The sequence below is a fragment of the Pristiophorus japonicus genome, chromosome 14, assembly GCF_044704955.1.
Source record: "Pristiophorus japonicus isolate sPriJap1 chromosome 14, sPriJap1.hap1, whole genome shotgun sequence".
NCBI lineage: Eukaryota > Metazoa > Chordata > Chondrichthyes > Pristiophoridae > Pristiophorus > Pristiophorus japonicus.
This window is the reverse complement of record NC_091990.1, coordinates 121,806,590-121,822,644: the sequence shown is the minus strand read 5'-3', so window position 1 is coordinate 121,822,644 and position 16,055 is coordinate 121,806,590. Positions and strand designations below refer to the sequence as shown.

Here is a 16,055-nt window from a genome sequence, read left to right as displayed (position 1 = left end):
CTGACCCAGTGTGTGTGTGTGTGTTCTGCTCTCGTGATCCAGCAAGCCTCTCGACACAGAAGGAAGACCAGTGTCCGAAGACACCGACGACAGAAGAAACAAACCACCAGACTGCAAAAGGCACAGTAGTGAGTACTACCTCTGGTCCCCAGAACTCCCAACTCAGTTAGGTCAGGAAAGGTGGGAGGTTGGGCATTGTACTGCTAATACTTGTGTAAACATTTTTGTTGTGTCCGTTTAGTGGGATTTAGGGGGATTGTTTCGATGGTGTATTGCTGTTTGCTGAGATACACATTGTCAAATAAATTGGAAGCTTAAAGTTCCTCTTGGAATCCTCAGTTCTGTTGTATTACATCTCCTGATTGTGAGTCTTGTGTCAGAACAGTGTAAGGGAAGCCAGGAGCGCCTCGAAAACGCTCAACTGTGTGCCACAGGCGAGGGAAGTAAGGGGTTAGGAGTGTTTGACACTCACAGGTGCCTCACAGGCTAGTCATAAGCTGTGGGGAAGCATGAGTCTCAAAACCGACTTCATAAGCTGTGGACACAGTCTCTCAAGGAGTGCTCTTGCAGCACTCAGGGTACCTCACAGGCCAGGCATAAGCTGTGAGGGCAGAAGCCTAGAGAGAGACACCCAAGGCACAATGCTCCCCAGATCCCCTTACAGCTGTTTATCACCGGGACAGTAACTGGGCTGTTTATCACCACGACAGTAACTGGGCTGTTTAACACTGGGACAGTAACTAGGCTGTTTATCACCGGGCAGTAACTGGGCTGTTTATCACCGGGACAGGACAGTAACTGGGCTGTTTATCACCGGGACAGTAACTGGGCTGTTTAACACTGGGACAGTAACTGGGCTGTTTATAACCGGACAGTAACTAGGCTGTTTATCACCAGACAGTAACTGGGCTGTTTATCACCGGACAGTAACTGGGCTGTTTATTACTGGGACAGTAACTGGGCTGTTTATCACCGGACAGTAACTGGGCTGTTTATTACTGGGACAGTAACTGGGCTGTTTATCACTAGGACAGTAACTGGGCTGTTTATCACCGCGACAGTAACTGGGCTGTTTAACACTGGGACAGTAACTGGGCTGTTTATCACCGGGCAGTAACTGGGCTGTTTATCACCGGGACAGGACAGTAACTGGGCTGTTTATCACCGGGACAGTAACTGGACTGTTTAACACTGGGATAGTAACTGGGCTGTTTATTACTGGGACAGTAACTGGGCCGTTTTTCACAGGGACAGTAACTGGGCTGATAATCACTGGGACAGTAACTGGGCTGTTTACAACTGGACAGTAACTAGGCTGTTTATCACCAGACAGTAACTGGGCTGTATATCACCAGACAGTAACTGGGCTATTTATCACCAGACAGTAACTAGGCTGTTTATCACCAGACAGTAACTGGGCTGTATATCACCAGACAGTAACTGGGCTGATAATCACTGGGACAGTAACTGGGCTGTTTATCACAGGGACAGTAACTGGGCTGTTTATCACCAGACAGTAACTGGGCTGTATATCACCAGACAGTAACTGGGCTGATAATCACTGGGACAGTAACTGGGCTGTTTATCACAGGGACAGTATCTGGGCTGTTTATCACTGGAACAGTAACTGGGCTGTTTATCACAAGGACAGTATCTGGGTTGTTTATCACTGGGACAGTAACTGGGCTGTTTATCACTGGGATAGTATCTGGGCTGTTTATCACTGGGATAGTATCTGGGCTGTTTATCACTGGAACAGTAACTGGGCTGTTTATCACAAGGACAGTATCTGGGCTGTTTATCACTGGGACAGTAATTGGGCTGTTTATCACTGGGATAGTATCTGGGCTGTTTATCACTGGAACAGTAACTGGGGTGTTTATCACAGGGACAGTATCTGGGCTATTTATCACTGGGTCAGTAACTGGGTTGTTTATCACTGGGATAGTATCTGGGCTGTTTATCACAGTGGAATGACTTGGATGGTTTTACATCACATGATTCGCCTTCCAAATCTGGTTCTGCTCTTTCCTTAAGGTACGTTACCCTGAACTGCTTGAATCTAAATCCTTTACAGAGTCTGTTCCTGGTGCAGCAGGTTAAACTGTGTGCCTGTGTTGGAATAAAATCCTTGACCCGGATTTTCATGGGGACAGCCATTTGCGGGCATGGCGGCACTCCGAGATAGTCGGAAAACCAAGGCGGCCGACATTACCGCAGACCGTGCCCACTATAACGGCACGGATTGATTTGCATCTGAAGCCTCTGTTTCCCACCCGCAGCTGCCAGATTGAGAGGTTTGCTGGCTCCGGGTGTGAAGGCCTGCGGCTTGAGGCCACATGAAGGCAGAAGCGGGGGCTCGGTTGAGGCCAGTGCCAGACTCCCGAGGATCGGTGGCAGGGTTGAGGAAGATCGGGGTCGCTGTTGGATCGGAGGATGGAAGAGCAGATTGGGGCGGGCCACTGGGGGATCGTGGCTGGCCTCAGGATCATCGGCGGGAGGGGGTTTGGTAAGGTGATCGGAGACCTTGGAAGGGAGTTTCCAATGGTAGTGGGTGTGTTTGGCAGGGAATCTGGATCCAGGAAGGAAAGTGTAAAGGCACTTATATCCTGGATGCAGCAGTCCTCGCCTTGCTGTAACTGCTGTGTTTTACGAAGTGGGTAAAATCTGTCCACATGTAGTTAAAACAAAATGAAGGTTAAAGAAGAGGCTTCCAGGCTTATTATAAGATTTAAATTGACGTCCCGCCTTCTGGCAGCAGTTGGCTGCCCTCCTCAGCCCGCCCCCATCCCACCTCCATTGAAACTGTAAGTGGGCGGGTTGGAGCTGGGTTCAGGTCGGGATTCCGATTTTTAACAATTTAACTACCTACCCCCAAGCTCCAAACCCACATGTTTTTTTTAGGTTAAATGCACACCATTATTTCACTTGACAGCTGCGTGGGAAAGTGTTTGGACCAGAAATTATCCAATTCCCGCAAAAATGAAGTGATTGATCAATATTTCACCATTGACTGTATAAAAAGAAAAAGAAAATCTTGCATTTATATAACGCCTTTCACGACCACCGGACGCCCCAAAGCACTTTAAAGCCAATGAAATACTTTCTGAAGTGTAGTCACTGTTGTGACGTAGGAAACGTGGCAGCCAATTTACTCCCAGCAAGCTCCCACAATCAGCATGCAATAATGACCAGATAACCTGTTTTTTAGTGATGTTGCTTGAGGGATAAATATTGGCCAGGGTACCGAGGCTAACTGCCCTGCTCACCTTCGAAGTTATGCCATGAGATCTTTTACATCCTCCTGATAGAGCAGACGAGGCCTTGGTTTAACGTCTCATCCGAAAGATGGCACCTCCGACAGTGCAGCACTCCCTCAGTACAGCACTGTAGTCCCACGCCAGATACTAGATTTTATGCTCAAGTATCTGGCGTGGGACTTGGTTCCACAGCCCTCTGACTCAGTGGCAAGACCCACTGAGCTGGACCTGTGCGGAGGCGGCAGAAGCAGAGGTGGAATAAATAGAGTGGGAGAGAAGGCTCAGGATAGAGCTGGACTTGAGTGGAGGCAGCAGTATCTATTCGGTGAAACCAAAAACAACAAAAGGCAAGGAGTGAAGTCACAGGACAGCAGGTAGATGGTTGGATGGGTGAGTATTACCTTTGTCTTTTTCCATGTTGGGACAATAGGTTAAACTAAGAAATTTAGTTAGTAATGTCATAAATAGAAGCAGGACACCTCAGTCCAATTGAATGTGCATTCTGTGCCATGTGGGAACTTCAGGACACTTCTCGTGTCCTGGAGAACTACATGTGCAGAAAGTGTCGTCAGCTGGAGGAGCTCGAGCTCTGAGTTTTGGCGATTGAACAGCAGCAGGCGTCACTGCGGTGCATCTATGAGGCTGAGTGCTTTGTGGACCACATGTTTCTGCAGGTGGTCACTCCGCAGCTTTAGTGTTTGCAAGTAGAGAAAGGAATGGTGGCCGCCAGACAGACAAGGAGACCCAGGCAGGTAGTGTAGGAGTCCCGAATGCATCTTGCTCTCTAATCTTGGTGAAGGCAGTGGTACATCTGGGGAGTTCAGCTAGAGCCAAGTCCACGGCACCATGGGTGGCTCAGCTGTACAGGATGGGGGAGGGGAAAGGTCAGAAAAGCAAAAGCAAAAGCAATCTGCAAAGGGATATAGACCGGATAAGTGAGTTGGCAAAAATTTGGCAGATGGGGTATAATGTTGGAAAATGTGAGGTTATGTATGAAACATAAAAAGTTAGTATGCAGGTCCAGCAAGTAATCAGGAAGGCAAATGGAATGTTGGCCTTTATTGCAAGGGGAATACAGTATAAATGCAGAGAGACCATTGCGACAACTGTACAGGGTATTGGTGAGGCCACACCTAGAGTACTGTGTACAATTTTGGTCTCCGTATTTAAGGAAAGATATAGTTGCATTGGAGGCTGTTCAGAGAAGGTTCACTAGGTTGATTCCGGAGATGAGGGGGTTGACATATGAAGATAGGTTGAGTAGGTTGGGCCTATGCTCATTGGAGTTCAGAAGAATGAGAGGTGATCTTATCAAAACATATAAGATAATGAGGGGGCTCGACAAGGTGGATGCAGAGAGTACATTTCCACTCATAGGGGAAACTAAAACTAGGGGACCTGGGGCTCAATTTTCCCCAATGCCGGTTTTTTTGCGTATTGCCAGAGTTACGCCCGTTTTTTTTGGACCCAACTGCTCGAAAAAATTAAGTACCAAGTTTCCCCGTTCTATTTTTTGAAATTGGCCCTCCGCAGCCTGTCCTGTAGCTTTGGGGGGGGTGGAGCCAATGTCTGCACCGAAAAAACGATCTCCCCCCCCCTTCTGTGCATGCGCAAAAAAAAGGACATTTTTGATATGATCGCTATGGGTGTGCATGCCCAGTACAGCTCCCGGTCTGCCTTCGGCCATTTTTAAAGAGCCAGTTGTATGTGAGAACTTTAATTCTCATTGGAAAAATCGGAGCTGCAATACAAAATGCAACGCGGCTCAAGGATCAAGAATTTCTTACAGAACGAAGTGGAGGCTCTGGTCACATAAAAGTTTCACCAAAAGAAATGAAGAAACGCTGGAACCAGCAGAAGATTACTGTGCAATGGTGACCACCCCGAGGTCTGGAAGCCAATGCAAAAAGAAGTGGCAGAATCTTGGTCAAGTAGTTAGCGTAAGTAATATTTTAATTTATTCAATGGAATTGCAATTGTAACTGTGACCATCTGTATGTCCCACCCAGCAGAAAGACACCCTCTCTAAAAAGTTATATTTTCATCATTGCAGAGGAAGGTGGCACACAACAAAAGGGAAAAGAACTCGAACAGGAGGAGGCCCGGCAAATCTGCACCCACTGCCACCTTTGAAAGACAGGGTCGCTACTTTGATGGGTCCTGCCTGGAGAAAAACAACCACCACTGCACAAGCTGGACCCACACTCGAGGGAGAGGGTAAGTCCTGCAAATTCCACAGTCTGACTTTGCTAAATGTTAAGTACTGCGTGGGCTAGCCATGCTTCGGTTCATGGGAATGCCTCGGTCAGCTACGCATCGATTGAAGCAATGGTGAGCTATCATTCACAGTGGTCCTTCAAATCAGCCTGCTGCCTGCGCTGTGTGAGCCTACTCATGTCACCCACCCTGCCACCTCCTCTGCTGCTAACCATTTATCTGTGTTCGGTTGTATTTTGCAGAACTTGAGGCCAACCCTGACGATGCAGAAGAAGATTCAGACGCGGACGAGCCTGAGGAGGATAACATCTTCCAATCCCCCCTTCCAGACCAAGAGCTTTGGGGTGAGGAGAAGGGGGAGGTGATGGTTGAAGCCCCCACTTTTATATTCGCTTTGGAGGAGGTGCAGGTGCTGACCATTTGAGGTGCCAGCCCCTTTCCTGAATGGTACAAGTGTTGGGACATTCCATGGTTTCTCACAGTCCGAGACTGGGGATTCCAGTGGGGTGCAGCGAGGCACACCCAGGGCCCCACCGTCCGAGGTTGCGGATCCCTGTGAGGTGCAGCGAGCCACACCCAGGGTGAGGAGGGGAAGGAGAGCTCGACAGCGCTCTCCTGAGGTACAGGATCTAATAGATGTGGTTCAGGTGATGGCAATGAGTGTGGAGAGCATTGACCTTAAGCGATCACTCCTGGACACCATCAGTGGGGTGGGTGATGAGGTATCGGGACTGTCAGGATAAGTAACAACACTCTCACGAGTGTCCGGGAACATGAGGGAGGGAATGTCACAGGCAGCGGCTACAATGTCGGTGCACATAAGGGAGGGAATATCGCAGGTTGCTGATGCGTTGTCAGTGAACACGAGGGAGGGAATATTGCAGGTAGTTGACACACTGTTGCTAAACATGAGAGAGGGTGTTGTAGGGCGCTTCCAAAGGCAAAGGCGCCTGCAGGGTATATGTGTGTATGTATATATAAAATGGCTGCCAGAGATTCTGCAAAGCATTAGGGGAACTTAGCTAGCCAAATTGACTACATTCCTAGTTAACTGATATAACTGCATTTCCTTACACAGGAACTCTGAAAAGAGCACACTCAGCAGATTGTCTCTAATCAGCAACTCCCAAACAAAATGTCCTGGTAGAATATTGGACAAAGGGGTTCCTGTAACTGTGTTAAGATAAGGAGGTTAGGCGCAAACAGAACCCAAGGACAGTCGAGATAAGGGGGTCTGGAAAATATCATGAGGCCATGAGTAAGCCTCTAACTAAGCATGAGGTGATCACGCAGTCCCCTGGTGCCTGCAGCCAATTCCATTGGCCCAAAGAAATCAATATGTAATCTATACTTGTTATTATTGGATTGTGTCCAGCCAAAATGGGCTGAGTAGCTGTAGTAAACTGTTGTAAAACATATAAGTATCGATGAATTTCTTTGTTCGGCGGAGAGGAGTGCTTGGAGTTACCCAGAGGCTTTCTCCCTGACAGCGTAAATAAACCGTTTTGACGTTTGGAACTGACCTGAGTGACGAGTGATTCTTCCAGGATTCATTCGTGCTAATGGTGGTGTAGTCAGCAGGATTTCGGAGATCGCTTTGATACCCCTGGAAACACCGGGTGAGTATTTACTTAAAACTTATCCTGGGGCCAGGTGGTGTCCAGCGACCGACGAATATCCAACCTGTGAACAGGGTCGGACCAACAGGCAAAACAGTGGTAGGCAGTTCGTTAAGGAGACGTAGAGCGCTATCGGGAATTGCTTAAATCATTCGCGCTAACAGAGGGCATGTCACAGGTAGCTGAGACACTGTCGGAGAACATGAGGGAGGGAATGTTGCAGATAGTTGACACACTGTCAGGGCATATGATGGAGGGAATGCTGCAATAAGGGAATATGCCCAGACCCCATGCCCATTGACAGAATCAACTCCAAGCTGGGCCTTCCACATTACCAGCTGCCCACCACCCCCTCCCCCCCCCCCCACCAGCTGCACCTCCTATCACCACCCCCCTCCCCCCCCCACCCCCATCAAGAAGTGCACATTACCTGAGATTTTCGAAACAATAAGCTTGGTACCAACCCGAGAAACGCTGCCTGTGGGCAAGGGAGGAATCAACAAGACCAAGCGCAGTGGGTGGTCTGAGAATACGGTGGAGGAGAGATGGGTGCAGCCTTTCTTTGCTGCTGTTGTTGTTCTTATTATTGTTGTTACTGTTGTAACTGTTCTCAAATTAAAAGTTTTTTGTAATTTTATGTAAATTTACAAGTTTGAAAGTTTGTAAGTGATCTTAAAGTTTTTAAGTGATGTTAAAGTTTGTAAGTGATCTTAACTGAAAACTTTAAAGTTTGATACAAGAATATTTTTATTAAAGTTAAGTACAAACAAATGTTTGTTAAGCTTTTGAATAAAATATATTTTAAATTATAACTGAATCATTTCCATTATTTGTTCCATTATTAACACAACTTTTTGAAGTAAAGAAGAATCATTTCCATTATTTGTTCCATTAACACATCACAACATTACGGAACAGTTCCAAACAGTAAACATGGTCCATTTGGAATAATTGCTGCTGAGCCTTCAGGCAGTAAAGTGTTCACGGATGAGCTGCTGGCGCAAGGCTCAAGCAATCGTTAAAGGGGCACGATGGCCTGCCCTCCTCTGCTGTCGTGCTCCGGGTTCAGGTAGTTGCATGGCTTCCTCGTCCTCCTCGTCATCTGCATCTTCCTCGTCATCAACAGCCACTCTCACCTCAGGTGGGTCTTCTACTACCAGCTGCTTCTGCCTCATGATGGCTAAGTTATGCAGCATGCAGCACACAACAGTGAACTGACCAACAATCTCAGGGGAGTATTGCAAGTAGTGCAATGGTCCTCTCTATTATGCTGCGTGTTGCAATGTGCGACATGTTGTATTCCCGGTCAGCTTTCGTAGGGGAGTCATGAGTCAGGTGGCGAGGCCGTACCCTTTGTCTCCCAGCAGCCAGCTCTGCCCTTCTGGCTGCTGCTGAAAAATGGCAGATACAGCGCTCTTGCGTAGGATGAATGCATCATGGGTGCTCCCAGGGTATCTTGCATCAACTGACATGATGCGATGCATGTCATCACACACGAGTTGCACATTAACGGAGTGGAAGCTTTTTCTGTTCCTGTACATCTCGGAATCCTCCAAAGGTGCTCGCAAGATGATGTGGGTACAATCAATGCAGTTCTGTACCTTTGGAAAGCCAGCAATCGTGGAGAAGCCCACAGCCCTTTCACGCATTGCCTAGGTGGTCATGGGGAATTTTATATAGTCATTCCTCCAGGCATATAGTGCAGCAGTCATCTGCCGAATGCAGATAAGTGCTGCATGCTGAGAAATGGCACACAGTTGTGGCCTGGATGCATAGTACTATGTCTCTATTTATCTGTAGAATAACTCCACGAGGCCTAGTGCTGTGCTTGAACTGCTGTGACCTTAGTCTCTTTATTGTAACTCAGAGTGAGGCAGCAACTTGGTGACCAGCCTTTTATACAGCACCTGCCTGGGCCTCCCACACTTGCACTCTCTAGTGGTACCAGCATAGTATATACACAGAGTATACATATATGACACATAGAATGAAAGTGCAGCTGTAACCTTCACTTCAACTGACAAAGCAGTCCTCCAGACGCTTCTAAGTTGCAGGTCTGCTTTTACTAACTCACAGATCTCGGTTGCAACTTCTTTGTGGAAACTCAGCCTTCTGATGCAGTCTGCATTACTCAGGTGCAGGTATGAATGCCTGGATCGATATACCCGACGTGGGTAAGGCCTCCTGCCCATCATCCTATGTGCTCTGATATTCCTCATGCAAAGACGTCGAATCAATTGTCTTCTCCGCAGCACCATCAGGCAGAAGATTTGCACGAGGTATAACATTGTCAGTATTGCCCCCATAATTAAATTGTACCTTTGCAAGAAGCTCAAAACGGCAGGCAGGACAAGCTTCTTTGTTGTCTCTCTCCCCAAGATCAACACCCTCGTATGGACCACACCCAGGTCTGAGCATGTGCAATAGGCTTGCTTAGATCGGAAAACAACCCCGACCCTGGGCCCGGGCTGCATTTAATGCTGCTTGCTGAATAGTGTAAGGCTTCTCATGCCTTCAGTTCGGCTTCCACAACCCCCCACCCCACCCCCACCCGGGCTTCTTTTCAAGCCGAGCCCCGAGCCCCTGAGTCCGGGTGAGGGACCAATTCTGCCGGCCGATGCTCTGACCCTCAAGCCTGCTTTGGAGATGTTTGGTGGTGGCATGGCACTTTAAAAAAAAAATCCAAAATTGTGTGAAACTTCAATTTTTTGCGTTTTCAGTTGGAAACATTTAAGCTTGATAATGCATATTTATGCGTTCTTGACTCCCTCCAAAACTTTGCCTAAAAATAATGGGGTCTTTCTGCACCGATTTTCTGATATGCGCTGGTTTTTCTTAAGTGCCCAGAGGATTTTTTGGGAGTGGTCACAAACGCTGTCCAAGGAAAAATGCAAGTTGGACAAACTTGCATAATTGTGAAAAACTGGCGCAGACATCAGCCACTATGAAGCAAAAAAAAACGAACCTAAAAAAATTGTAACTAACTGAGTTACGCTGGCGCACAATCTTTGGGGAAACTTGGATATTTTAATTTAGGCCCAAAAAAGCAGCGTGCACCAAAAAAACACCGTAAATCACTGGGGAAAATTGAGCCCCTAGTCTTAGAATAAGGGGCCGCCCATTTAAAACTTAGATGAGGAGAAATGTTTCTCTCAGAGGGTTGTAAATCTATAGAATTCTCTGCCCCAGAGAGCTGTGGAGGCTGGGTCATTGAATATACTTAAGGCAGAGATAGACAGATTTTGAGTGATAAGGCAATAAAGGGTTATGGGGAGCGGGTGGAGAAGTGGAGCTGAATTCATGATCAGATCAGCTCTGATCTTATTAAATGACGGAGCAGGCTTGAGGGGCGAGGTGGCATTCTCCTGCTCCTATTCCTTATGTTCTTATGTTCTTATTCAATAGTTAGGGGAACAGACAGGCATGTCTGTGGCTGCAGACGTGACTCCAAGATGGTATGCTGCCTCCCTGGTGCCAGGGTTAAGGATATCACTGAGTAGCTGCAGAACATTCTGAGGGGGGTGAACAGCCAGAGGTTGTGGTCCATATTGGTATCAATGACATAGATAGAAAGAGGGATGCGATCCTGCAGGCAGAATTTAGGGAGCTTGGAAAAAGATTAGTAAGCAGGACCTCAAAAGTAGAATCTCCGGATTACTCCTGGTGCCATGCACGAGTGAGTATGGAGATAGGAGGTTAGAGTAGATGAATGCGTGGCTGGAGAGATGGTGCAGGAGGGAGGGCATCAAATTCCTTGGGCATTGCGACCAGTTCTGAGGAAGGTGGGAGCTGTACAGGCTGGATGGGTTGTACCTCAACAGAGCCGGGACCAACATCCTCGAGGGGAGGTTTGCTAGTGGTGATGGGGAGGGTTTAAAGTAACTTGGCAGGGGTAGTGATTTAGATTTAGTAGGGAGAGAAGCAAAGCTGGAAAGATAAGGCAGTAAATTAGTGAGTGAGTTTGGAAGGCAGAGGAAATAAAGGCTAGAAAATAGACAATGAAGGAGATTGGCAGTGCTTAACGGTATATACTTCAATGCAATGAGTCTAGTGAACAAGGCAGATGAGCTGGAGACACAGATAGACACGTGGAAGTATATCATAGCTATTACTGAAACATAGCATAAAGAAGGGCAGGAATGATCATTCAACATTCCTCATTACAGGATTTTCAACTGAAATAGACAGGGATAAAAAGGAAAGGGGTCACAATATTGGTTAAAGAAACAATTACAGCTGTGAGGAGGGATGATATGTTAGAAGAATCATCAAATTAGGCTATATGGATTGAACTGAAGAACAAAAAAGGGGCACTCACACTGCTAGAAGTGTATTATAGACCCCCAAACAGTCAGAGGGAGATCGAAGAGCAAATACGTAGGCAAATTTCTGAGAAATGCAAAAACAATAGGGCAATAATAGTAGGGGATTTTAACTACCCTAATATTAACCGGGATAGAATCAGTGTAAAAGGTGCAGAGGGTGCAGAATTCTTAAAATGCTTTTAAGAAAACGTTTTTAGCCGGTACGTAGCAAGCCCAACAAGAGGGGGTGAGGGGTGGGGGTGGGAGGCAGTTCTGGACTTAGTTTTAGGGAATGAAGCTGGGCAGTGGAAGGGGTATCAGTGAGAAAGAATTTTGGTGGTAGTGATCATAATTCCGTTAGCTTTAGCGTAATTATGGAAAAGAACAAAGATAGACCAAATATAAAAGTTCTCAAATGGGGAAAGGCCAATTTTACTAAAGTGAGATGTGATTTGGCAAAAGTGGACTGCGAACAGTTCCTTGAAGGTAAATCAGTGTCAGAGCAGTGGAAGGCATTCAAGTAGGAGTTAGTGAGGGTACAGAGCAAATATGTTCCCACAAAGAAAAAGGGTGGGACTCCCAAACCCAGATCCCCCTGGATGTCAAGAAGCATGCAGGGTAGAATAAGGAAAACAAGGAAAGCTTTTGTCAGATGCCTGAGAGCGCAATACTACAGAAAGCCTAGAAAGTGCACGGGTGAAATTAAGAACGAATTTAGGAAGAAAAAAGAGCGCATGAAAAAATATTGGCAAGTAAAATCAAGGAAAATCTAAAGATGTTTTATAAATACATAAAGAGCAAGAGGATAACTAAAGACAGAGTAGGGCCGATTAGGGACCATAAAGGTAACCTGTGTGTGGAGGCGGAAGACATGTTATGGCTCTTAATGAATACTTTGCATCTGTCTCCACAGAAGAGAGGGGCGATGCAGACATTGTAGTTAAGGAGGAGGAGTATGAAATATTAGCTAGGATAAACAGAGAGAGAGAGGAAGTATTAAGAGGTTTAACATCTTTGAAAGGAAATAAATTGCTAGGCCCAGATGAAATGTATCCGAGGTTGTTAAGAGAGACAAGAGAGGAAATAGCGGAGGATCTGACCATCATTTTCCAATCCTCTCTGGCTGTAGGCATGGTGCCAGAGGACTGGAGGGCTGTTAAAGTTATAATGTTGTTTAAAAAGAGAGAAAGGGATAGACCAAGTAATTACTGGCCAGTCAGCCTAACCTCGGTGGTGGGAAAATAATTGGGAAACATTCTGAGGTACAGTATTAATCATCATTTAGAAAGGCACAGATTAATCAAGGAGAGTCAGCATGGATTTGTTAAGGGAAGGTCATGTCTGACTAACTTGATTGAATTTTTGAGGAGGTAACAAGGAGGGTCGATGAGGATAGTGCATTTGATGTAGTCTACATAGATTTTAGCAAGGCTTTTGACAAGGTCCCACATGGCAGGTTGGTCAAAAAAGTAAAAGCCCATGGGATCCAAGGGAAAATAGTAAGTTGGATCCAGAATTGGCTCAGGTAGCAAAGTGTAATGGAAGGCTGTTTCCGGTAGGGTTCCGTAGGGCTCAGCACTGGGTCCTTTGCTTTTTGTGGTATATATCAATGATTTAGATTTCAATGTATTGGGCATGATTAAGAAGTTTGCAGATCATACAAAAATTGGCCATATGGTTAATAGTGAGGAAGAAAGCTGGGCAGGAAAGTGGCAAATGGAATTCAATCTGGAGAAGTGTGAGGTAATGCATTTGGGGAGGGCTAACAAGGCAAGGGCATACACAAGGATCCTGAATTCGCAGTACTTGCGGGCCAGTACGAGGTGCGCAAACGTTCATAGGGGCCCCACAAGTTCCGGGTTTTGCATGCAACCCTCTTGACAGATCGCATGCATCTGGAAGAAATGGGCCTCTGCGGGCGAAGAGTTGGGCTATTTTCCCAACTTCTGCCTAGCGAATGCCCGATGACTGATAAAACAGGTGTAAGGCCTGCTTTTATCAGCGTAAGACTTTTAAAAGACAGAATTATTCATTTTTACTATAATTTAAACATTTAAAAACCTGTGAAATAAGATCAATTTATTTTAGACCCTTTAAAATTAATACATTAATTTTTCAAAAAATTTAATTTTTGTTTAAAATAATTAATTACATTCTATTTTGATTAATTTTAAGTATATGATGTTTAAAAAATGTATTTTAAATGTTTGTGTATTTTTGGGGGTATTCCCGTTCGTACTTATGGTGATTCCGTACATACGAAACTCAAGACAAGTATGAATGGGATACCCCTACTTTGATTGGTTGGGCTGGCCCATGTGATCCCAGGGATGCGTGTGAAGCGCTTACGTCCCTGGGATACGTGGACCTCTATGCAGGCCTTCGCGTAGAGGCCCAGGACCACAAGACTCCGGACCACCAGGTAAATTTGTAAATATTTTTCAGGTTAGAGGCATCCGCCCGCAATTTCTGCACCAATAAATGGTCGGATACTGAAAAGTGTAAAGGAACAAAGGGACCTTGGAGTGCATGTCCACAGATCCCTGAAGGTAGCAGGATAGGTAGATAAGGTGGGTAAGAAGGCAAAGGGGATACTTGCCTTTATTAGCCGAGGCATAGAATACAAGAGCATGGGGGTTATGCTTGAACTGTATAAAACACTAGTTAGGCCACAGCTAGAATACTGCATGCAGTTCTGGTCACCACATTACAGGAAAGATGTGATTGCACTAGAGAGGGCACAGAGGAGATTTACGAAGATGTTGCCAGGACTGGAGAATTTAAACTCTGAGCAAAGATTGGATAGGCTGAGCAGAGGAGATTTAATTGAGGTGTATAAAATTATGAGAGGCCTACTGGATAGGAAGCACCTATTTCCATTCGCAAAGATCAATAATCAGGAGGCATAGATTTAAAGTAATTGGTAGGAGGATTAGAGGGGAGTTGAACAAAAATCTTTTCACCGCGAGGGTGGTGCGGGTGTGGAACTCACTGGCTGAAAGTGTGGCGGAGACATAAACCAGCATTTAAAAAGTAATTGGAAACGCACTTGAAGTGCCGTAACCTACAGGGCTACAGAAAGTGGGATTGGGCTGGATAGCCCTTTTTTGACCAGTGTAGACATGATGGGCCCAATGGCCTCTTTCTGTGCCATAAATTTTTATGATTCTATTCTATGAGCCATGGCTGACACTGACAGTCATATTTAGCCTGATCTAGAATTCTGACCATTTTCATAGAATCATAGAATGGTTACAGCACAGCAGGAGGCCATTTGGCCCAATAAGCCCGTGCCGGCTCTCTGCAAGAGCACTTCAGCTAGTCCCACTCCCCTGCCCTTTCCCCGTAGCCCTACAAATTTGTTTCCTTCAGGTACTTGCTCAATTCCCTTTTGAAAGCCACGATTGAATCTGCCTCCACCACGCTTTCAGGGAGTGCATTCCAGATCCTAATGACTCCCTTATGTCGCCTTTGGATCTTCTGCCAATCACCTTAAATCTGTGTCCTCTGGTTCTCGATCCTTCCGCCAATGAGAACAGTTTCTCTCTAGCTACTCTGCCTAGACCCTCATGATTTTGAACACCTCTATCAAATCTCCTCTCAACCTGCTCTGCTCTAAGGAGAACAACCCCAGCTTCTCCAGTCTATCTGCATAACTGAAGTCCCTCATCCCTGGAACCATTCTTGTAAATCTTCTCTGCCCCCTCTGTAAGGTCTTCACATCCTTCCTAAAGTGCGATGGCTCAGAATTGAACACAATAGTCCAGTTGATGCTAAACCAGTGTTTTATAAAGGTTTATCATAACTTCCTTGATTTTGAACTCTACGCCTCTATTTAGGTAGCTCAGGATCCCGTAGGCTTTTTATAACCACTTTCTCAACCTGCCCTGCCACCGCAATACCAGCTTTAAACAGCGTGGGGTCTGAGAGGTGCAATCGGCTTTAGCTGTCACCAGGAGCAGGCAGAAAGGAATGTTCCTGTTGCGGTGCTGCGTGGCTCCAAGGAAAGGTGCAAGTGCCTAGTCACACTCTGCAATAGATTATGAAACTGTGCATTTGTAAGCTGCGGATAAAATGATGACTCTTCGCTGTAAAAGGATATTTACTGCTGCATTAAAATGGCATTTAATTAGAAGCAACTCCACAAATTTGTACCGACTCTGCAAATTAGGACTAACGATAAATTCACAATTATTAATGAACAATTTATGTTTTTTTTTGGCCAGATCTATGCTCGGTACAATACCTGCAGGAGAGACAGAGGGTCGGCAGAGAGAGACTGACTTCACTGGCCACCTGTTCCTTGAGCACTTGGATTTGATGGGAAATAACCGGAGGGCTGAACGCTCTGCGGGTGGGAGTGAACACTTTAATTGGTGCCAAGGTGTTGGAGGAGTGTTGGCGTGGCCTTTTGCTATTGATTTAATAAATGCAAATCACTTCATTTTGTTTTGAATAGTAAGCAGCACTGGACTCCAACTCTAGTTAATAATGACTTACAGGATAATCCAGGTAAAATCATTTTCATAACCACCACTCCCCCCCCAAAAAAAACAATCCTAATCTTGGAAAATAAGTACAGGAATTATAAATGCAGATTAAACACAGATCTCGGATGAGCCACACTTCCAGTTTAGTACTTTTGATGGGGAAAA

At 45.9% G+C, this 16,055-nt stretch overlaps 1 long non-coding RNA gene across 1 annotated transcript; it reads left to right on the top strand.

Annotated features, from left to right (window-relative positions):
* The first annotated feature begins 2,175 nt into the window (after positions 1 to 2,175).
* Positions 2,176 to 15,844, top strand: LOC139279480 (uncharacterized). The gene is made up of 2 exons (XR_011596484.1): positions 2,176 to 2,509; positions 15,627 to 15,844. It is a non-coding gene; the product is annotated as an uncharacterized lncRNA (long non-coding RNA).
* Positions 15,845 to 16,055: the final 211 nt, after the last annotated feature.